This window comes from Calypte anna, chromosome 4 (genome assembly GCF_003957555.1).
Source record: "Calypte anna isolate BGI_N300 chromosome 4, bCalAnn1_v1.p, whole genome shotgun sequence".
NCBI lineage: Eukaryota > Metazoa > Chordata > Aves > Apodiformes > Trochilidae > Calypte > Calypte anna.
In genome coordinates, this window is record NC_044247.1 from 14,094,891 (window position 1) to 14,120,195 (window position 25,305).

Here is a 25,305-nt window from a genome sequence, read left to right on the forward strand (position 1 = left end):
CTCATGTCTTGGGCTACCTCTCCTGGGATCTTTTATAGAGTCTTAAACAGTCTCTTGGGTTGCACCTTTGGAGCTGTATCCTGAGGATGTACAGAACAAGACAAACTGTGTGCCTAAGTATGACTAAAGAGTAATAAATAATTTCCTTCCTTCCTAGGCAGAGAAGTAAGGACAATGGTTTGCACTACAGAGCACTTACACAAAGAAAGAACAGCTACAGTCAATGAAAAATAAAATTGCCAGTTCTAAGGATTCATTTTTTTGAATGATCTTAGTGGCTGTGAGAAACTCTTAGAAAGAGACACAAAGAAAATCTTCAACAAAAAGCAGGAGAGTAAATAATGTATTGGTACTCAGGTTTCATTTCCTACCCCACAGGTACTTTTGCAAACTTCCAACAAAGAAAATCAAAAGTTCTTTTTAGAATTTCTGGAACCACTTAATTTCTCCTGAATTATTTACCTGCCACTAGCTGTTTGTTCTATAATAATTCAACGAAAACTGGTTATGCCTAAAGTCTACAAAAAAAAGAAAAGTGCTTCTAGAATGTATTAAAAAGTTAAAATTGAAAGCCTGCAGGATGCTGTAACTCAAACACAGCTGCTCTGACCAGCATGGCCAAGCAGTAGCACTTAGGTGACCAAGACAACTCTAGACATGAAGTTTCTGGTACATCTTAGTAGATTAAAATTGGAAGATTGTGAATTTCCATTACATTTATAAAGTTATTCTTTAAGATAAACGAAGGATGCAAATGCACTTAATTCAGGTCTTTGAGGGTTCATCCTTCTGTATCCAACAACTTTCCTAAATTACATAGATTTCTGATGGGTTTTGGAATAAAAAAAGGGACAGTTTTCTCAGTTTTCTCTTTCCAGTACATATCCCCTTTAGTTGGTTAAGTTACTTTATCAAATTCCATTTGAAATACACTAGTATTTAACCCTTGTCATTGCAGACAAATTAGCATACCAATATTGAGTGACTAAGGGGAAAATCACTTGTAAGATAACAAGTAATTTACATTAGAAAATATAATAGTGTTAGCCCAAAGTTTAGCTCCTTAAGAGTAGCAACAGAAAATAACTAACAGAAAAATGATTGACATTTCAACTTATTTCTGTCTTTAAAACTCCAGTTCTACATCCACTACTTTTTACAAGGTAGGAGCACTTAATTCCTTTCTCTTCAAAATGCTTTTCAAGAATCAAAGGAATACCTACTATAAAAATTAGCTTCTAACTAAGCTGGATTGAGGCCAGGAATACACCTTTCAAGAGAAGAAGAATGCAATAATAGCAACCTACAATCTTAAATTGAAAAAAATATCAGGAATAACAAGTTGATACCAATTGATACCAACCCCATTGTTCTTTTGACACAGTGAATAAATTTGAGTGTCTCTAAAAGAAAAAAAAAAGCATTTGGTCTCATACTTGATAATTTACATAGCTTTTGCATATTTACAGTTCTCAGAGGTAAAAACAACCAGACAATTACTAGACATGACACTTTAATTTTGTTAGGCCATAAAGTTTCACAGCCCCAGTACATTCAGAAATTAAAAGCTCTAGCACCTTTGTGAAGAATTAAATGGTATAAAAGGGTTACAAACATTATATCTTTGCTTTAAAAGATAAGTGCAGTCAATTAACCCATTCAATGACCTCTGACTCTACATCCAGCTAAGGAGCTCCTTCATGGCCCTGTACCACTATATCACATTTTTAAAAGATGAACAAAGCAACTTAGACCCAGGGTTCACACAAGCTTATGCCATCAGGAGATGAAAATTGTTTGTAACTGCAAGAAATGAAAGTTTTTCCCTGGGGAGGTAAAATTACATATAAAACTTCTGCATATTCAGTTTTGATTCATCAGCTTTCTGCAAAATCATGGTGCAAGAGGCTTTGTAGCTTGTCCTAACCACAGTGGAAAGAGGGAAATTGAGGCTCCTTCTCTACCCCACATCCCTCTGATAGAACAGACACAGTGGAAAGGACTGGGGGGTGAATTCACAGCTCCATGTTCCCAAAAGGCTTTTTGTTGCATGATGGGGAAGGGCCAAAAAATTGGTGCCTGTTAAAAATTCATCCCATAAAATGAGATCAGAAAACTCAGTTTTGCAAATCCTTAACAGAATAGTTTTCTTGAAATGAAGAAATATTGACTTCATAAACAGACAGGGAACTCTCAAACACACAGAAAACGTGAGGAAGCTAAGTTTTCATCCCTAAAAACTGTGTTCTTTTTATTTGTTTTTATATTCTGATGGCTGAAAACTTGTAGATGTTCACCTTCTAAGAGTAAGATGGAGAAAACTAAGATGCTCAGATTGATGATTATTCAGAATGGTGACATCTTGGTGAACTGTCTGTGGTATTGCATAGCAAGCTTTCTGTGTTCATGAGTTCACAAACAAGTGAGTTCATGGAAATTTAGAAGTTTTTGATCCATAACTGGGAAACATCTGTGCAAAACATATCCTGAGTGTGGGAACTTGAAGAGTTATATCATTCTGTTGGGAGAAAGTATTGGTTCACAAAGTAACCACTCAACCAAGACCAGGCAGAACTACATTAATTTCTGGTGATTCCACCTAACCAATAGACCACTAAGTATTTAATGGATGTGGTAACCAAACCATGGGGAGGGACATGTGCAGGAGAGAACAGAGAAGATGAGGTGAGAATGAAAAATTACTTCTGGCAGGGCAATATCCAGAGAACTAAACCCACAAACCACTAAAGCCCAATCTGGCTTGTAGGTTTGTGCATGTGTTTCCTAGTAAGCCACAATTTTCACAGCTGACAGAGGACAGACAGCTGCTGCAAGTATTTATCTCCTCTGAAATGCTAATGAGCACAAAGATAGAAACAACTGAAAATAATACAAAGCTGTGCTATCAAGCAACAAGCTATTCTTCAACCTGGCAAAATTAGGATCTCTACTTACTAAAAGCCAACTGATGATTTTCCAACACCACTCCAATAGCACTGGAGGCTCTGTTATTCAAAACAATGCATGGGGGTTGCATGATCTCTGTGGCATCTCCAGGATCATCTCTGCCCACATCTTGGTGCCTTCTGTGTGCTACAGGTCACCCTGGGCTTCCTCTTCACAAAATTTCTGTGGGTTCTTAGAGAATATGGGGAAAGTACAATGTAGGTGGCTTCATTACACAGATGAAATACTTTAAAGGGACAGGGAAAGTCATTTTTCCATCTCAGGATTGCCATTAACACTATAAGAAACAGAGGAAGGTAAATAAATCTACTGATATCTCCACGTCAGCTACAGGCAGAGTAACAGCTGGGATAAGATCTGCAGATTAGATAAAAAACAAAAACAGATAAAAGATTTTTAGGCCTGAAACACTGTTTGGCCTTCCTAAGAACAACAACAAAAAACCCCAAATAGTGTTTGGCCTTTCTAAGAAAAAACCAATGAATTTTGTCTTCTGAAAAGACACAGGACATACTGTCTGCTTTGCCAGACTAAGAGTTACACTGTCAGGGCTGTGGACTGCTTAAGAGATTAACCTAAGAGGTAGTGAAAAAAACAACACAGCAAAAGAGTACTGTTAATTTTGCAGAATGTCTCAGTTTAAATAATAACTGAACAAGCCCCAAAACATGAACTATGAGAAAAGTTCAACAAACAGATGGTGTGATAATAATTTGAGAAGCTGATATCCAGTTAAAAACAACTGCCTAGTGAACGAAAATGCAAGGGATTGGTGGCATTTGTTATCTAAGTGGATCCACTGGCTCTTACACTGGCTGCAGAGCAGCTGCAATGCACAATTACAGAAAGAAAGCAAAAGAAGCAGAAACAATTATTGCAAAGATGAAATAGAGCAGAAAAGTGGAAACCCGGAACTGAGCTGAAAGCATGGCAATCAAGGAAAAGGAGGAGGAAAGTAAAATATTTTGTTTCCAAACAATTAATTAGAATGCTAATTTAGGATCTTTATCAACCATATCTGAAGTCTACTGGCTATGGATCACAAACTCAGATTGCTATTATTGTGCTAGTCACCACCCTTTTATTAACTCTATTGCTTTATATCACACTTGGTTCATGCACTTACCTATAATTAAGCACCTCTCTTATGCAGCATTTTTTCACAGTCCAAATCACCTTGAAAATGCTGCAAGGTGAACTGCTGCCATGCCTCTCAGCACAGGTATCAGAAACAAGTTGAAGAATATCAAATTAACTGTGACTGATTTGAAGAAACATCCTTCAAGAGCTTATCTGTACTTGGCATCGTTCTGAGCCTGGTTAAGTTCTGACAACGTAGCTTTACCTTGCAGCATATCTGGCAAAGCTTGTTAATCTTCCTAGGGGCATGTATGTCACCAGATCAGTGATAACACATGAACTGCATTTTAAGAAGCCAAGTGTCATGTCTCTAGAGGCCTTTTAGCACTTCTGAAAATTCTGATGGACAATCTAGTTCTTCCACTTTGCTGTCTTGCCCTTTCAAAGTTATAAGCTCCTCGAAAGCTCAGAGAACTGCAATTCAAAATCTATCTATTCAGAAACTCTCTCAACTGACCAAATATTAATGGATGCTTTGACAGAATATTTAACAGGGCTTCTACAGGAAAATAAGCTTTCAAAATCTTGGTTTCCTGCTTTCTCCAAGGAAATACACTCTAAAATATATGCCATGGTAATGACCAGTAAACATTGAGTAAGACAGCTTTCACTACAGATTTCCTCAATTTTTTGAGGTTTACTTCCATTGTTATTTAGTAAACATTTTAATAATAAATCTCCCTCATGGATATTCAGATTTATTATTCTTATCTCATTTTTCCTTGCAAGTATAATGAAGATTGATTTAATCTCTACACCATTAGCCCCTTGCCAGCTGAATACTGTGGTGTTCTCATAAGTCAGTAACAAAACTTTTTATGATGGTTCTGTTTACTGTTCCACTTCCTAAAGTATTGACTTTCATAAAACATGATGTATTAATTTCTACTTAAAAGCTCATTTACACTGAAGAAGAAAAAAGGATAGGGGAAAAAACCCAGAAGTATTTTTTGCTGCTTCTTTGAAGGATCATGTAGCGAGTTACAGACATCTCTCTGCTAAGACCTCAAAGGGGTTAAATAATTTATTTTTTCCAATGCACCTGAATTAAATGTCACTTTTCTCATTCAGGTCATATAGTATCAATTTCATCAAACTGGAGCATGTACTCAGCAGTGTGTTGCTAATGATCATCACAAATGTCTCACAGGGTGTGGATGGGAGCAGTGGCTGTATTCCACAGCTTACAGAAGGAACAGGAGGTCCCTTTTCTGTCTTTTGAATTGTGGTCCATCTGAGAGGCACATACCCACCTATGAAGGCATCTAAGGAGAGAGTAATTTATTTTTTTTTCTTGTTTCAAACAGGTTTCTCCCTGCAGGAATCATTAAATGCTTGGACTTATTGCTAAAACTGAAGGATTTATCAAATTTCCCTCCTGGACTTAGATCATCATTAAAATTCTCTTAAACTGTTTTAATCACACTTTCCTAGCTGATCTGTAGGCATGTGGCTATCCACCCATTGCTGTCTAATTATGCTTACACAGGACTTGGAGAGTAAAGGCTCAGCTGTGTATCCATATGTGGCACAACAAGGTGACTACATGCACATCCTAAGCTAAAATATTAAGATATAATAGTTCATGTTTGGCTTTACTAATACAAGAGTTCCCAAACTAAATGAAACATCATTGAAATTCACTGATAACAAGAATTAAATAATTCTGGCAAAGCTGGCACAGTGCATGATATGCCACATGTAAATACACCATGATGCAGGAGTCTGCATACAGCAGCATTTTGAGATCACCAATTAAAAAAAAAAAGTTGGACAAGAACAGTGGAAAAACAAGAAAGGAAGCAGCGTGGTGGATATTACTGTAGCATATTAATGAGGCTATGATGACTTTTCAAACCATTAAATGAAGAGCTGATTATGTTGTCATACTGTGTCTTTAATGGAAAACCTAATTGTAAAATTGCCTGGTATTTATTTTAATTTATATAATTGCCATTTTTAAAACAGAGTGCATAATGATATGTCGGGCAGAGGTTTAAATCTTAGGAAAGACATAAACTGAGTGTCCTTGTGCTTCTATCAGGTGATTCATGGGAGCTGAATCACCTACTCAATAGCTGTATGGAGGAATCCATCTGTCAAGGAACATGATAAGCAGGCTCCCTTCCATTCTGGAACTCTCTAGGGATCCCTGTTTAGGTCAGCTTCCTTCCTCCACACAAGTTGTTTCTGTGCTGTTCTCCAAAATATATTATATTGCAATAAATACTGTCATAAAGTACATTGGAAACTACTAATACAAGTGTCCTGACAGGGCACAAAGTATTCTTCTTTATCAATGAGTAGAGAAGACAAATTACACATTGGAAAGAGTTTCTGTGCCTTCTAAAAAAGATTTGGCCTAAAACTGGACTAATTATCAATTAGTCAAAACTAATTGATAATTAGATAATTGATAAAAAAAAAAAAAAGAAAAGTAATCTAGGTCAAGGCTTACATTTTACAGTTTTCCTGATGCCCTAATTATCTTCAATTTTAAGTTAAAAGAACTTTTTTATCCCCATATAATTTGAAAGATGAAAGTGAAAATATTTCTCATCTTGATTTTCCAAATAATTTTCTTACTCAATAGTAAAAAATCCACTACTAATTAGATCAAAACTTTGGAAGTAGTTAAAAAATAAAAATATTCCAGTGTTAGTACCAGCGATTTCCTCATCTTAAAGTCCAAGTTGGATCCTGCCAAAGCCAATGATACATCCTGGCACACAAGAAAAACACTGAAAGAGGAGCTTGCAAGAAGGTGAAGGTATAATTCCAGAAATGCTATTTTACTGCTATTAAAATTCTGTCAGTCTGCCATTTTAATTTGTCTTCAGTTAATCCCTGATTTTCTCTCATTCAAACTAGAATTCATGTTTAATTGGACTGCCCCTTTCTCTGCCATTTTTTACTCTGTCAACATTTTATACATTTATTTTCCAATCTCAAAACCTACATTTTACATAATATAATTTATTTGTCACAGTGTGCTTGTGAATGTCTGAAATCTGTAAGAGTGTACAATGTCTGACCTGAAAAATGATACTTGAGTGCAAGAGCTTGCCCTCTTCCATCCATTGGACAGAATATCAGCTTTGGGACTGCACTTCTGTTTTCTTAGGCAGCTGTTTCCTGCATGGTTTAGAAATCCAAAAGAACATGAAAACTATCAAACACACAGTTCAAGTGGCAGATAGAACAGGAGGAATACAATCAGTACAGCCCTCAGCTATGCTGACAAGTTACTAATGTATTTGCAATAATTAATCTCTAGACAAATCTGTTACATAAATTCATAAGAAAGCAGAAGAGCAGAAGGCCACTGGTTGTGGAATGAATAAAATTACTTAATGCATTTTATTCTGATAGAAAATCAGTGCTTTTCAGACCTTTACAGAAGTGCCTTACTTTGCACAGTAATTTGAACTGCCTAGAGACCAGTTTCCAAAAATGTTGTGTTTTTTTTTTTTTAAATTATATTGCTTTTACCTGACACAGTGGAAAAACCACTCGTCAGTCCACATTGTAAAAAGTTCCTTGGGAAAACAAAACTTACCCAGATATCATCTTTAAATTCCATCCACTGCTATGTAAAAATATTTTTAGAAGCAAAATGAAGCATCTTTTTATTCTTAGAAGCATTTGCACCTTCTTGACTGTTTTCATGTTAACTGGGTCCAAATTTGGCAAGGCAGTTACAGGTACACACTTTGGCTTTTGAACAGGCACATTCTGGTACCATCTGAATCCATATCACTATCCCACAAATCAGTCACTTAGCATTCAGCCAGCCATACTCTACTCTTTAATTAAAAAAATTAAATGAAGTATACTGAAAAACAGTATATACTGGGATGTACAGCTCCAGAAAAACACAAACCACAATGGCTGATACATGAGAAAGCAACAGCTCACGGCTACAGGAAATCCACCTGACTTTATTCCAGTTTGCCTGCAACCTATGGGAGTTTCCTCAAACACTTGAGGAACTGCTCTTTATTTTGTTGAGCAGATAATAAGTGTAATGCCAATATTTGCTGTATTTTAATAAAGTGCTGTTAGTCCTAACCTTCGCAAGAAATACATATTATATGATTAACACATTGTTAATTAGAAATAATTTATAAGTATTGAAGCACCACATGTTTTCAGGAGGAAGCTCTGTTTGGCTGTTGAAATGCTTTATTAGTCACTGCATTTGAAATTGTGTGTTTAATGCAAAGTCCAGGGATTAGATAAGGACTTGGTGTAGAAAAAAAAATGGTTTTATATAAGAAAATTAAAAGGTTTCTACTGACTCCTTCATTTTCTGCACAGGATGTGTGTCCTCACTGAAAAAGAGGGGGAGGGAGGGCAGGAATTTCAGGACATCAGTTGAACAGAAACTGAAATCTGGGGCACAGAGAGGCCATCATCTAGATGTGGAGAGGTCCAGTGAAGAATATCTTCACTGTAAGTTTGGCCTCCTGGAGCTCTGACTGATGATCTCAGGCTGCTTTTCAATGGATCATTGATCCGAGGAATTTTAAAGTAAGTTCTGGCAGCCTGCACTTCAGGAAGGCTTTCTACTTGCCTGCCTGGGTGGATGGACATTTCCCTCTTGTCTGGCATTTCTGAAGCAGAAATAAATAGAAATATAGGACCTGTAGGGACTCAATGAAAGGACCTATAACAACAGATGAAATTTAAGTTGCACATGCAGCCTCACTTTGTTTGTGCCTGGTTTCTGGCAATTCTGTTAGAAATCCCTAATTTCTACTCCCACATTTTAACCAGTAGTCTAAAATACATCAACCTGGTGAATAACGGGATATGCAATTCAAGAGCCACTTGACATTTAATCAGACCAATTAATGTTCTTTTCTTTTTCAACTGCCAAGCCAATCTGCTGCTGAATTTGCTCTCCTTGCTCTTCATGGTATATATAAATATTTGTTGAAATGAAATAAACTTATCCCCTTCCAATGTCCTCATAAAACACTCCAGGAAAATCCTAGGTTTTAATGATTTCTTGACCAGAGTAACAGATAGTCTGTGCCTAGACTTCTCTATAAAGAAGTTCTTTTGGAAATTGTGCTCACATGAGGTGAGTGCAAACTAGAAATAACCAATTTTAAGACCTCCGCTGAGATTTGTTCTTTGACAATTGACAGAAAGGCTGAGAAATTAGTATTTTGGTAAAACCTGTACTTCTTTAAGATGCCTCTTAGCCAAAGAGACTGTCTGTACAAAAGGATTAACCTATTGACAATGACTTTCTAAATCCAAACTCATTGAATAACAAGCACTGAATGTGTTTACCTTCTTAATGCACCCACAATTCAGGATGAAGCAGGCTTTCTTGAAAAGGTCAAAATGCATGAAGAGCTGAATTTCAATAGGAAAGCACAGAAAAAATTAGAGCTGAATAGAATGAAATTTATTCTCTACAAGAATTGGTGGGATTAAATCCATTTTTGCCCATCTAAATAGATAAAGGCCTAAAAAATAAAAATAAAATATTTTAAAAGGCTGCCTTTGCAGGCCTCTCAGGTCTCCATGATCTGCATTTGTTGCCTGTGCTTTGAATAGAACCTCAGATTTTGAATTGTTCCTCAGCTCATCTACTATATATGAGCTCACTTCTGAGGTGAAGAGCACAATATCCTACATTACTTACACCAGTGTATAAATGCATTTATATTTGCATGTTTGCCCAGTCATGTGTTGCCTCTGGGCAGACAGGTTTCAAAATGCAAAATGAACCATTATAAACTTATTTAAGTGCATTTCTGAGGAAGAGTTTCAGTGTGTGAGGCAGGTACACTTGAAGGATCATTTTCTGAACTGATTCTGAGCTAAGTTCTATATGAAACTGCTCTTTATATTTTACAGGGTAAATTGGAACACGTTGATTATTCACCATAAGGCATCCTGAAGAGAGAATTATTAAGGCAGATCACTTGTCTTACACTGAAACATTTTTTTCAGGCAAGGCTTCAAATGCATATGAAGCAGTTTAGATTAGGCAATTGTCAGTAGGTTGCAGATATCATAATGTGAGTACTATAGATATATAAGAGAACATTTTTATAGAACAAGGCAAAAAATGAGATAGAACCAAAGTAGAATGCTCTGTCTGCAAGAATAAAACCTTTACCACATTATAAAAATGTTAGCTTCCCTTGAGTACTTTTGACTACATTTTCTAAGACACTTAAATTATGCATGGAGCTTAAAGTAATGTTTAAAATGTCCCTCAGACACCACATTCAGGTGTGGTTTTAGTGGTATGTACTGCTGGGTAGGTGAATCACTTTGAAAGCAATACCCATGTGCTTAAGTCTGGCTGAAGCTTTTGAAAACTTTTCCCCAAATTCATATTCCTGATAGTTTTTAGCCTGTCTTCTCAAAACTGCAAACCTTTCACTCCATCCAGAATTCATCTGTTAAGTTATTCAGATCTTGTCCTGAACCATCACAGCTGGATCACGAATTCTGAACCACTCTGAGTTAACTCAACCTGTCCAGTATTTTATGGTGCTAATGGTGATGAGACAAAAGGACACCTCATATACATGGAAAACTGGCCAGGATGCTAAAAGGAACTGCTTTAAGGTGAGTCAGTCCTGGATGGATTTAATGACCTGTACTGTTGAGAAAGAGTCCACTGGTTTCAGATTATTTCCTTAATTTGGACAGATTGCTCACAGACTAACACCAGCATTTCACAGGGCCATGAAGGATAATTTTGCCATCTCATCTTGGCCAGAAGACTCTTTTTTTCTGGTGGATGAAAGCATGACCTCAGTTGTTCCATCTTTCTCACTTTATTGTCAAGCAGCAGCAATGTGAAGTTTTCTGCTGTTGGGAAATCCCAAATAGTACAGCATGCAGAAGGACATAGGGTCCTCTTGATGAAGGCAAACAGCAAGTTTGTCCTGTACCTTGGGATTTTTTTGGTGGGTTTTCCCTCCTCCCTCCCCCTCGTTTTTTTATTGAAACGACTTTCAGAATCTACTTCTCTCAAGCTTTTAAATGAAAAGAATTTTAATAAAAGCTTCAGCCTGATGGCAGCTGTTTTTCTGTTGCAGAACAGGACTTTCTACAGTACCAATAAAATTCCCTTGTTTTCACAAGGTTTCACAAAAGTATCCTAAAACTCTCACTGGCACCTGAGAGCCAGTGGTCACCAGACCAGTTAAACCTAATGAACACCTGCCCTAAGTTGATGCCTTGTTCAATGTTCTTATGTACAAGCTACCAAAAGACTCCATTCCACTGGAAGCACCTGGCTACAAGATGGTGCAGTCAACATGACAGAAACATTTATTAATGTGTTATGGAAGGTTTTAAATGTGACAAAGATAAGCATGATAAAAGGAAATGGACAGAAAGACCATAATTGTTTTACTAAATATATGCTTCAGTGCCCAAGGATATAAAAGTGTTAATAATGAAAATAAGAATTAAAAAAATTATGAAGGAGCACCTTATTCCATTAATAGGAATTCAGTAATTAAATATGATATAGCAGATGACCTAATTAAAACTGAAGCAATGTTCTGTGGAAATAAGAATTCAATATTTTTAGAGAAGAGCTTGAAATGAAACTGAGGTGTCTGTGCACTCATAGGTGCACATATATTTGTATATGCACATAGTTAAGCACAGGTTTGCTCTCCAGGATAGGGAATATCAAGTAAGTTGGGAAGAAGAAGAGCTCAAATGTTCCCATTATGTAGAACTCATACATTTTCTTGTTTTGTAGCATCAAAACCTGGATTCTTTATGTGCAAAGGGGGTATTGTACAGAACAAGCTCTGAAATGCAAACTGCTCAAATAACCAGAGAGAAGCAGTCTGATTTTCAGGAATGTGATTTAGAAGACAAAAGCTAAAGATTTAGAAAATGACTATTGCTGTGGTAATATATGAGTGGCACTAGATAACATTCAGAATATTTCAACCAAAGCATAAGTTTCCATTAATACCAGCTGAGACAAAGAGAGAAATTTAATATATAGTAATGTTAATAGAAGGAGCAGATGTAAAAACTATGAAGCACAAGGGAAATGACAATGTAATAAACCTATGCAATCCATGTTTGAGAACACTGCATCCATTTCCACTGGTATTTGAATGAAAACCCACATTGCATATTGCAACTCTTAAGACCCTTCCAAAGTTTTGGGTCTCAGAAAGGATGACTATTTAATAATAGAAATTAAGAGTCATACTGCAAGCAGCAATGCACCAGATGAAGACATCATCATCTGTGAGCCTGTAATTTTCTGTACTCCTGTTTTCATGAAATCAAAAAAAAAAAAAAAGAAGAAATCCAAATGAATTCTTTTTCATGAAATCTAAAAAATTACAAATTACTTCAGCTACAAAGACTTCTGTTGACTTTGAAAGGCACACAGGTCTAACTTCTGTGCTAAAAAACCTCTCTTACAATACTTTGTGCTTATTTGTTTTATACAGCTAGGGCCCAGAGAAGTTAGAGTGCTTTGTGTGTGTTTCCACACTGATGCAAGAAATCTGAAAGAGAGAGATGTGATTTGGAATATCTGGTTTTAAATGAGGGTGTTAACATTATAGGCATGTCAGAAACTTGGTAGAAAGAAAATGAGTTGAAAACTTAATGTCAACAAACATTATAGAGGAATAACACCTTAAATCACTTCGCTGGAGAAGAGCTCTGTGTGACAGAAAGCTTGGGACCAACTAAAGTAAATAAGTTACCTGTATCAAGGATTTAAATTGCAAGCTTAAATAGAATGAAGATTAGTATTAAACCTATAATAGTGACAACTAACCAGGTACAAAAGAGACTGTGAAAAGCTGAGAGATTGAACTGCAAGGGCAGAAAACAGAGCAGGATTGAGAGACTTCAGTTATTTCTTGGCAGACGAGGTAAACATCACAAATGGGTCTTGATTCCCACATCAAATTCTTTTTTGTAAAGGACACCATTTTCCCATAGATGTATCAGGATTTTCTTAGGCAAACCAATGCATGTGCTCTTTGCTGGCCTGTGCCTCCCTGTGTACCTCTTTCTCCCAGCTCTGCTCATCTTTTCCAGACTCGTGTAACTCAATATTGCTACAGAGGCAGAGTGCATCACACAGACAACAAATAAAAGAACAAATAAAACCCTCTTCTTATTACACTCTGACATAGGAAAAACAAAATCACACCTAAGGAAAGTTGGTGTGGGAAGATGTGGAAAGAATAACATTTCTTGGAGTGGGATTTGGGAAGTGGGAGTCCCTGGAATTTGGCTTCAAGCTGGAGTTGTAGCTGGATGCTGGCTCTGTTGGATGTTGTTATCACATCCTGTTCTCAGTTAACACACAAAAGGGAGCTCAAAAGCATACAAATTGGTTAGTAAGAGAATAAAATCCAGACCAAGATGATCTTACTTCCCAAGGATGCTTGTAGGATTTTGCTGTAAATGAGGTACACTTTTATGCACTGCACCAAAAATTAGCTATGCTGGTTTACATATGTATTACTGCTTCAAGTACAAAGACTTGGTCAGAATTAAGGTGTAAATCATAGGCTGGTTGGGATTTTTGATGTAATCCTTTACACACATACTTGTCACATTGTAAAACAGAGATGTAATTTTCCTTTCTCAAAGCCCAACTAAATCTTAACATAATGTAAATAGACATCTGTTCTTCAAAACACAGCTAGAAAGCAACCCACATTTACTATAGGATAATGCAGGATTAAAGGGCCTTGGAACACAATTTTTCTGTTATTTTATTTGCTTCAGCAACACCAAGGTCTAAAACCCCTGAATTTCACTATGACTAATGCTGTAATTATTATGTTTCTACCACAGCAAGAACCAATGCCCAGCAAATCACCCCAATTTATAAAGATCATGTTTAAGGTAGCAGCTCCCTCAAAAAGAATATCATAGAATCATAGAATCATAGAATTGGCTGGGTTGGAAGGGACCTCAGAGATCATTGAGTCCAACCCTTTTACCACCATTGCAGTTGCTAGACTATGGCATTGAGTGCCACATCATCCACATCACTGAGTGCCATATCATCCAATGGGATCCAGTTGCATAGATTTAAAATACAGAAACATAAGGACATAATAAAAATAGGGTTGAAGAAGGGCACTTGACTGCAACCCAGATATCTAATTCAGTTGCAGGTGTACATGCTTTGTGCTCACACCCCTTTGTTTTACAACAATGGTTTTGCAGTGGAAATGTTTTCATTTCTTGTTGATTTATTTTTATTTTCCCTGAGAGTTGGCTAAGACATAGAGCTGGCATTTATCTCCATCAGCCATGTGAAGAAAAGAGAGAGAAAAACAGAGGCTAAAAGGAAAATGTCCAAGTATTTCAGACAAGGTTTCTGAAGGATTAATGAACTCCCAGTCAATAAATACTACAGAAATAGCCCAAGTTAAGTAGGAATTCAGTAGCTATCAAGTCTGAAATACTTGAATGGCCAATAAATACTTCTAAAATTCTATGCTTGATGATGAATGTTGGCAGTTGACTACTGTAAATCAGAATCCAAGATTATCCTTTCAGAGAGATAATCACTACAGCATGAGATCTTGTGTTTCATGGTAACAGGACAGCAAATACCTTCAGCTGCTCACTTGGGTGGGATTTACTTCCATTGGAAGGCACAGAAATTTGTACAAGGTTACATTATGGGAAATGGTACTCCAAAATCCTGCACCTCTAAACAAAATTCAGAGGTATGTTGGTGGTGTTGCATGAAGCCCTGATAAGAGAAGCAGTCTATTAGAGATGATGGTGACAGACAGAAATATAAAATTCCCAAGAGAACAAAACCCAAATTCAGAGAGATTCAGAGGTTCTCAATCATAGGTAAAAAAGTGAAAACTATTTTCAGTGCTACTCCCATCTGAACGAAGGTGAAGGGACTCGAGCACAGACCCTATGAGGAGAGGCTGAGAGAGCTGGGGCTGTTCAGCCTGGAGAAGAGGAGGCTCAGGGGAGACCTCATCGCTCTCTACAACTCCCTGAAAGGAGGGTGTAACCGGGCGGACGTTGGTCTCTTTTGCCAGACGACTTTCAACAAGACAAGAGGGCAGGGTCTCAAGTTGTGCCAGGGGAGGTTTAGGTTGGATATTAGAAAGAATTTCTTTACAGAGAGAGTGATCAGACATTGGAATGGGCTGCCCAGGGAAGTAGTGGATTCTCCATCCCTGGAGATATTTAAAAAGAGCCTGGATGTGGCACTCAGTGCCATGGTCTAGCAACCGCAACGGTGGTAAAAGGGTTGGACTCAATGATCTCTGAGGTCCTTTCCAACCCAGCCAATTCCATGATTCTATGATTCTATGATTGTAAATCACTGTAAAAATCTGAAGTGATGTCTAATAGGTATATTTCAAAGAGCTACAGAAATACTAGGAAGACTCCTAAACTCAAGATGAAGAAAAATATTATTGCAGTTTGAAGGTCCCATGCTTGTTTGGTTACAGTTTTCTGATACACTTGGGCTAGCAGGGAACATAAAAGAAAAATAGAAATTGCTCATAATTCTTGATATTATTATGCATATGCAGCAAAATGGCTCTCCAGTCTATTATTTATTTCCCCTTTCCTTGGACAGAATGCAGACCATGCAGCTTTCCAAACACAGCAATACTGTGTGATAGACAGAAAAAAATAATTTTTATCTTCTGCTTTGAAGAGATAGGAATTTAACCTAATATGGAAGGGGTTGATTCAACTAAATATGAGATTTTCTTTATTGTATCTAGAAAACCTATGTGCTTATTTTGAGAATAGGTCAAAATTATTTGAATTCCCTCAAGGGGCTTCAGGGTTTTTAATGCTGTGTCCAGGAATACAAATGAAGATAGCTCTTAAAATAACTATTTTATTCTTTGCATTTTAGATGGTAAGAGTAAGCAGTGTAAGGCCAAGTATAAGACATCTTTTATAAAGAGTTTCTCAGTACTAGAGCATATCTTTCACAGAGTAGTTATTTCTGATGAGAATATGAAGACAAATAGTCAAAAACCTCCCCATCTTAAGCAAGAAGGTAGATAAGTAACCATTTTGTTAACACTATGCAATAGCTGTACATCTCTCTAAAACAATTTTCTGTGCTTTGTCTCAGGCTTCAGTGCACTTAGCATATTTCTTCAAGTACCAGCTCAGTATCTTTTCATTTTCTTTGATTTATAGCTCCCAAATGTTTAATGAGAATTAATGAAAATTAATAAGGTCAGCAAGACAGAAAGAAATAGAAAGCACTTGATTAATTTTTTCTTACACCAGGTTAAAGGTATAAGTTCTACTTAGAGTGTCAAGCCTTGCTAGGAGGACCTTGCACTTCTTTTTATGATAAAGGCTCTGAAATTAAGTGTTTTCATTAGAAATAAAGCATTTTGTAAGACAAATTCAATGCATTTTTGATGTTCTTTTTAATCTATTGACTGTCCTTTCATATATCCTTTATTTCTAAGATACATAACAAAAACCTGGACCAGAAGAGAATAAATTTACACTATCTACAGGCTGTCTCTAACAGGGACAAAATTCAGATAAATTTCTTTTTCTGTAAAAGTGATAGCATCAGTGTATTTCATGCATGGCTATTTCATGCCAGGTTTAGAATGAAATAACTGCTGTGTTTCAGAATTACTGAGAGCATTTCTTCAGTGAGTAGAAGTACAATGGAGTTGTCATGCTCCAGGATCTCATGTTTCATCTCCCGACAACAAGGTTTTGGAGAGCAGAGGGTATTTGTTTCATGCAAACTGTTTTGGTAATAGCAGTATTTTAAAAATTAAAATGTACAAAATGAACCCCTTCTCTGCCCTACCTGAGAAGATCCTTCAGAAAAATCCTCAGTAGAAGCCCAAGAAAGGAGCTTTACTCAGTGCTGCTCATTGGCACTTTGCAGCTGTGTAAATTCCCAAAGGAAAAGCTGGAAAATTCTCATTCCACACAGAGTCATTATTAACACCAGCCAGTTATTCTCATGGTAATCACCACACTAAAAGTGACACATAAAAAGACATTATGCTTTGCTACAAATCACAAAATACAAATTACCTTAAAGTGGGTGCTGGGGGAAGTTTCCTTAAGTTATAGCAGTCAGAAAATCATGGGTACTACAGTAAGCAAACCAGCAAACAAAGTGCTAGAAACCATCCCTCAGTTGCCATTGGGAACACAGAGGTTTGCAGTATGACCACTCCACAGACTTTATTTCCATCTGCAAAAAAAGCCACCTATCCAGGCTGAGAGCAAAGAGATCACAAGAGAGCAGAATGTAAGTTTCAAGAGCTTAGCTATCAAATCTTACCCATCATAACAATAATGCTCCCTTCCCTTTCCATCTTCCCTTAGGAAAAACCCCACAAAATTCCTAACTCAACAGAGCTTTTTTTTACTTGAAAAGTCATGAAATAATTTTGTTTGCAGTGATCCACTCAAAGCCTAATATTCAGGGGAATAGCATTTCTCTGCCTAATCCTGAGCAACGTGTCTACATGAACTTGAAATAGTGATTTATGGAAGGAACCTTATTAATTTAGTGAAAACTGCAAATTCTTGAGGGAACTGCATAGATCTCCCAAACATATTACTGGAGCCAATGTTTCAAAGGTCAAAAACCAGCTTGATGCCAGCCATAAAGCCATCCCAGCTCCACAATATTATTGCCCAGCCTTGCTGAAAATGCTGCTACCCTGAATGATTTCCCAGGCAAAAATAAAAGAAATACATTTTGGTAGGAAGTAGAGGAGATGTATGAGCTACACAGGTTCAGATGGACATTGGCAATGCAGTGGGATGTAGTAAAGACTCCAAAAGAAATATTTCCAAAAGAAATCAGTATAAGGAATTAGACTTGTAAGTTAGAAGTCATCAAAGTAATTTGAAAGGATCACGTCCATATTTCCAAAAGCAGGAGTACACGTGCTTTGGTAAAAGGACTTTTAATACAGGGATATTTTGGTGGGTGTAAAGTTATTTTATATTTTGCAAGACATTGCTGCACTAGGCAGCAGAGCTGTTAAATTGTTTTCTGTATGTCATTCACCACATTTGCCTTCCAGTTTCCATATGTATTGCATTTCAACTGCTTCAAGAAAGGTAGAGCAGGGGAAAATACAACCTTAGATTTTCAGTGGCATCCACATTGCTTCCCAACTCAGTATGAGGAAAGGATTTCAGTCCCCAAGGTGGTAAATATTTTGTACTCCTTAGACCTCAGTGACAACCTCTTCCCTCCTGTTTACAGAGCTCCTTGCACATAACAGCCCTTATGCTTAAAGCTGAGCTTGCCTAAAGCAGTGTGTTCTGGGGAAGGGGTTTTTAACTTTGTAATTTATTTTCCTTTCTCCAAAGGTTTCCAGGGTTTGTGTCTGTTTTGTTTTGGTTTTGGTTTGTTTTTTTAATTCAAACTGCAGATCTGGAGTTAAGCATGAAAATAAGCAATACATGGCATCCCAGTGATAAGAGCACTACAAATTGTTGTTTGTATTTGGGTCCAATTTTGCTATTATTGAAGTTTTTGCTCTATGCTAAACTGTGTGACTAGTATGTAATTTAAAATAACTGAGTACCTGAATTTTTTACCAATGCCTTAGGTGCAAAGTTTAAACTCTAAAATGCATTTAACAATCGATCTATAGGACTAGCAAGTCAGAGACACTATTGTAAAGTCCCCTCATTTTGCAGTACCATAGCAAGGATTCCAGCTGCTGAGCTATTTTCATATGAAGAAACTGAAGTCCTGGCCTCCAGGCAGGAACCCAAATGAGCCTCTGGACACTTCACAATTCACTAAAACACAGTTTCTCTAAGGAATGATTCTTACAAAGCCAAGGTTTGGCTGATCGTTCCCTTTCGCCAATTAAATCAATGGAACCACTTTGATGTACACAGAAGAGGTTTCTACAAGAAATCAGTGGAATTTATATTCCACAGCATGGGCAGTAAATCTAGAGAAAAAATAAAGGTTGGAGAACTAGTAGGAATAGGTTATTTTTTCACAGATAGTTCAGGAAAGTGCAGAATATATTATTTTCTATGGTTTAACAGAAACTCTCTGGTATTGACTTCTATGGAAACAACAGGTACTGTGCTCTGCAATAGTTTCTATCCCTCTCATCATTAGATTCCAGGTTTCAAATGCTTTTGCTTCAGTTGTTGAAACAAATATAATCTTAAGGGGCAGGACATCAACAAAATACCTTAATTTATAAGGAAGGAGGGAGGAAGAAAGGTTTGATTTTTGCAACAAGATTTCCAGCTCAGTGAGATCCTCCTTACACCAGTGAGAGAAATAACCACAACTATTTCATTTAAAAGAAAGTTGAGATCTCAGACTTGGCAAACTGTTAGCGGGGCCAGAAAAATGAATTTTATATTCTATTTGAGTACAGTTTTGTATTTATTATGAAGTACATAGAAAGATTAAACATAATAACTTTGAGGAAAATATACATCCAGCCTGACACTTATCTTAACATAAGAAGTCATTATTATGCTGCAGACAAAGCATTCTTTCATTTGACTAAAAATTCCATTAATTTTTTAAATATAAATATACATATATATATATATATAGAGCACTGTATAAAATTTCTTCAGGATGGCAGTACAATGTCCTGTGTACTCTGGCAAGCTATTATATTATTTATTATTAAATTTGCAATGGGTTTTATTTAAAAAGGAGTTTAAATTCACAGCTTCTGTTAAAAAGAAAATTCAAGATGGAAATTCAGTGAGCCTGTGAATTATGCACAGAGGCTTTCAAAGTTTTGCTCAATAATTGTAAAACCTGTACAAGGGACCATAAATAAGTAAAGTCTATAGTTCTCCTAAAACCTTTTCTACAGTGCACAAATAACTGTCCCCTTATCTGCCAAAAGAAAAGAAAAAATGGAAGTGTTGATCAAATTAATGCCTGCTATGGGATTTAATTTGTCTGCTGAATATTAACAGAAGATGGTTTTAAGAAAAATTTCATGTAAAGGAAGGTCCCTTTAGCAAGAGCTCAGGGGATCTGCATTTAGGAAAAGCTGAGTTCACAGTCAGTAAGTTGGCATTTGGGTTGGTTCACTACTCACACCCCTGTGCCTAGAAAACACAATCACTCTATTTAACAAGTTGTGGGAGCTCTAATTTCAAACCTTCCCAGCTTGCAGGTTCTTCTAGAAGACTGTTCAAAGATGTAGGGATTTTCTTGGTGTAGGGATTCTCACCTGCAACTCTGGAACTTTCTGCACTGCATTTTGCCCCTGTACTCAGCTCTGGTGAGGCCACACCTTGAGTCCTGTGTCCAGTTCTGGGCCACTCAGCTCAGGAAGGAGATTGAGGTGCTGGTGCGGGTCAGAAGGAGGGCAACCAGGCTGGTGAAGGGACTCGAGCACAGACCCTATGAGGAGAGGCTGAGGGAGCTGGGGCTGTTCTGGCTGGAAAAGAGGCAGCTCAGAGGAGACCTTATCACTCTCTACAACTCCCTGAAAGGAGGTTGGAGCCAGGGGGGGGTTGGGCTCTTTTCCCAGACAACTTTCAACAAGACAAGAGGGCATGATCTTAAGTTGTGCCAGGGGAGGTTTAGGTTAGATATTAGAAAGAATTTCTTTAGGGAGAGGGTGATCAGACATTGGAATGGGCTGCCCAGAGAAGTAGTGGATTCTCCATCCCTGGAGATATTTAAAAAGAGACTGGATGTGGCACTCAGTGCCATGGTCTAGTAACTGCAATGGTGGTTCAAGGGTTGGACTTGATGATCTCTGAGGTCCCTTCCAACCCAGCCAATTCTATGATTCTATGATAAAAAAAGAAATCACATCTTCGCTGAGGCAGAAGAAATGGGATTTGGGCATGGTAGGCACTCACCAGAGCTGAAACCCAGGCTGTTGTATCCATGCACAGAGAAACTATTCTTATATTTTTACACTGGCCAATGTGGACACAAGGACTAAGGTAGACAGCAAAAAGCTTTACAAGTCTTCTTTGTGAACTAAAAATCTGGGATGGGCAGGGGCAAAGGCTCCAGGATTACACCTTGCTTTGATACCTACTGAAGTATTCCTTTCCTAAAGCTATGTGCTGACAAGTTACTGGCCCCATGTGGACATAGACTGGGCCAAATAATACTTGTTCCTAAGTCAATTATTTGAAAATGGAAGCAGTAATGTGAGATTTAGGGGGATATTTTTAACTTTGTAGTGAATCGAAGTGTTTGCAGCATCTGTAAAGCTGATGGATTGTTTCCCATAGAGCCTGCAGTTCAATAGCAAATATGGGTTTTATGTGCAGGAAAGCAGCAAGGTCAAAGAGCTGAGAAGGATACACAAGAAACACAACTGGTTTCTCAGGGAATAATGCATGCCCTCAAACTTCCTATTCATTTCTTTGAAATGAGAGCAGAAGTGAAAATATCCACAGATACCTATTTGTTGAAAACTTCATGTAACTAAGATGGGTAAGAAAAAAAATTGCTATATTTTGGGCTTGTTATTAAAAAGGGTTTGATAGAGAGAACTAATTTTTCTAGAGGATTTTGCAAAGCTAAATGTATGCTCACATCTTCCCAAACGTAGAAAAAATACCTCATGTTTCTGTGTTACCACTGCCACATCTTAGCAATGACAAAAAGGGAAGAGGAAACTGTTGCCTTGTTTTTCTACTCAAGCATAAAATAAGTGCAATGTGAGAGAAAGCAACTGGCACCTGAATCTTACTTTTTATTCCTTTCCCTGCCTGTATTCAGTTCATACTTTTGTCTTGAATTGGAATAGGAGAGGGCAAATGCAGCTTTTTAGGGAAAAGCATCTTAAGTTATTCCAAGTCAGAGTCCACTGAAAAATTCACTAGGAAAAAAACGTGTGATAAATAGAACTTTTGATTTTAAATTTGATCAGGTCTTGTAAGGAACCAAGACAGTGTGAAAAGCATTGAGTTTATGACACAGCTGAGTTGAATGGTTCTGAATGCCGTTTGTCATCACTGAAGAAACATCAGCTGGTGACAGTAAAAGAGGTATCACACCAAACAGGGGAAGCTGACATGATTTTGGCTATTGCTCAGCCAAACAGCTCTAACAGAAGTGCTAAGAACTTGTGTTAAATAAATGTGAAACCAGACAATCATCACAGGTCTCTATTTAACTCCTGGCTTTGTTAGTCTTCCTGTCTGACCTTCAATGAGGCATTTAATCTCTTTCTGTATCAAACTGTAAATAGCTGTCTGGAAATGACAAGGGGATACTAGAAGGCATCTAAACAGCTAGTGAAAAAAGAGTAATATAAATTATTCATCTTTTTTAGAAAAAGCTTGCCTCCAATTGAGTAAATAGAGCTTTTCAATCAGAATTATATTCTATGTGTAATATTTTCTTTACAATTCATTAATTTTATTCACTGTCTACACTATGTTCCTCAAACACCAGGAAAATGGTGTCAACCATACCTTTCATCATTTGTGATGAATTTACAGCCCCACTTAGCAGACAGAGCTTGAATACTATTCCTAACTCTTCCTTGGTGTAGTCTAAAATCCTCAAGGTACAGAGTTACCAGACACCTTCCCTTGTCAAAAAAAGAAAGTGCTAAAAGTAGAGAGCAGCAAGTCACTTGTTGAGAACCTTTTGAGAGTCTACTTGAAACCAAGTTTTAGAGATTTATCCTTTCACTGGAATGACATTGCAGTTAGGTCATACTGGGAGGGTCCTTTTATGTGCACAACTGCAGGCATGAGGAGCTCCCGCAGCAGGGTGTGCTCTGCAAGCACCCATCATTTGTTGGTTTGGAAAGCACAAATTTAAGCAGCTAATTATGCCCACACCCAGTAAAACCAGAGCAACAGCAGCAAAGTATTTCCCCTCCATTAAAATACATATTTGTTTCAAAATCATGCATGTCAAATAGGATGCCTTGCTATTTAAAGAATCTTTACTCTGCCGTGATGTCATGAAAATAAATTCATAGAACTTCTTTCTTATCTCCTTTAACAACAAGATGCAAATATAACTAATGGTTCCTTCAAAATTGAGGAAAAATATCAGCACAGTGCCTAATCAACTTCAGTAATTTTCTGTCATTTAGCATCAACCACAAGACTAAAATTGATTCAGCAACATAAATAAGCAACACCTTCAATTTGCATTGCACTTTAAGAAAACTTTTAAACTGAGGGATGTTTTAGCTAAGAGATAGTGAGCAACAGATTCAGATTCTACTTTAATCTTTCATCCCATATTCCTTGGCCCAATCTTGGGCTTGAATCTTATGCAGGTTCAGTAGAAGAAAATTATGAAAGTAACTTCAGTGAGTTAACTGCATGTATGAAACATTAATGGTTAAAGAATATATACAAACACATATTATTTATACATATGGTTCTATTCCAAAGCATTTGCAGAAAGTTGAAGTAGGTGTAGTAGTAGTAACAGGAAAAGCTTTACCTTTCTACTTGGGTTTAGTAGACTAAGGTACCAATTCCTTCAATAAACATCTCACATGCACCAAAAGCCCATAGACCAGAGAAAAAATCCCCCTGCTTGCACTTCTGTTACAGGTTACCTAAGGGAAATAACTGCGTATCTGATAAGGAATTCCTCCTAGTCCAAGTCAAAGTAATCCTCAACATCAATAATTACTGTATGTAATAAATAAGTTTATAAAATAAATTTATCTTACTGAATCTGATACCAAGCAGCAGACCATCCCAATTATCACTTCAGTTTCTTTCAAGCTCTTTTAAATAGAAAAAAAAATGTTCATACTGACAATCCTTAAGCAGTTTCACAGCTCCCCCTACACTCCCCAAAGAACACCAAATGAAAGACGTGGGAGCTTTCTTTGAGTATTCTAATAGGAAATTAATCACTATATTATAATTTTTTTCTATTGAGATGCTAGTTAGGAACCTGTCACTTGAAACTGGAGCCCTAAGTAATGAAACAGTTATTGCTGTTCTGGCCAGACTGATCAGTGTTTTGGAAGCCTGTCACTGCTGTTGTAATTCCCAATGACACTTAGAGTTGTTCAACACTTCGCCACTTCTTGGCTGCACACAAGTGTCCCTTGCCTTGTTCTGCTACACCTTTTCTGACTGATTTCACCCAATTTCATCATTCCTTATCATTGAATCTTGTCAACTGCTTCACACCAGCTTCAAGTCTCCATCAAAGCATGAATGATCCCAATGCCTGGTAAATGTTTTTAACTTCACTGTGCCGTAGGAGTTTTACAATTCCTAAACAATGCCCTCACAATTGTTTGGTTTTATCAAACTTTTTTCAGCTTAACCCTATTCAGTCAACTCCCTTGTCTGATTCTTACTACTCTGATTAGTTGATCAAAGGCAATGACAGCCATAAACGTGCAAATGGAATGAGCTCTAGTGCCCTCCTTTGCAGCCTGTGTTTACTTGGGCTACTGAACATCTGTGAAGTAATGAAACTCAAAAACCTGTTGAGGTTTTGAAGTGATCAAACTGGGAGTTAAGAAAAGCATAATTTATCTTGAGGTAGAAAATTGCCTCTAAGCTCTTAATAAGGATGGGTTTGCAACTTTTGCTTTGCTATCTCAGTGAGTTGACTAATATTACTGAAATCCAGTTCCTACTCTAAAATGACCCCCTTTCCCACCCTAAATCTAAAGTAAAAAGCTTTTTATTAATTTAACAGAGAAAGCTTTAACTGATTTTAGTATCAACAAACAGCATGCCAGCTCTTCAGCTTGCTTGTCCAAGTTAAGAATAAAGTCAGTTTACACCAAATCTAACTGGAGGTCGTTTTCCAGTCCAGCATCTTTTATTTGTTGCTCTTTTCCTTGCACAACAGAAATGCAAATCTGATGTCTCCACAGTGGAACAGAGTAGGCATCTAGCCTCAGTTAGCAATAGTACAAATCCAGCTGCCTTTTTGAAAAAGGAAAAAAAAAAAAAAGGTGAGAGAGCAAGGAGAAAAAAAAAAAAAAAAAAGGAACACACATGTGGAAATAGAGAAAAAGAGAAAGAAAAAAGAAAGAGAAAAAAAGAGAGGTAATAGACAGCTAAGGAAGTATGCCTTTCATCCAGTATAAGCAGGAATATGTCAATACCTGATGGTTCTCCAGCCTAATGCAAACTCCAAAGCTGAAAAAGCTATTTAAGTTTCCAAATACTCATCTCAATGCGGTCAAACTTATTTTCAGTAGACTGAATTGCACCAGTTCAGTCTGCCTA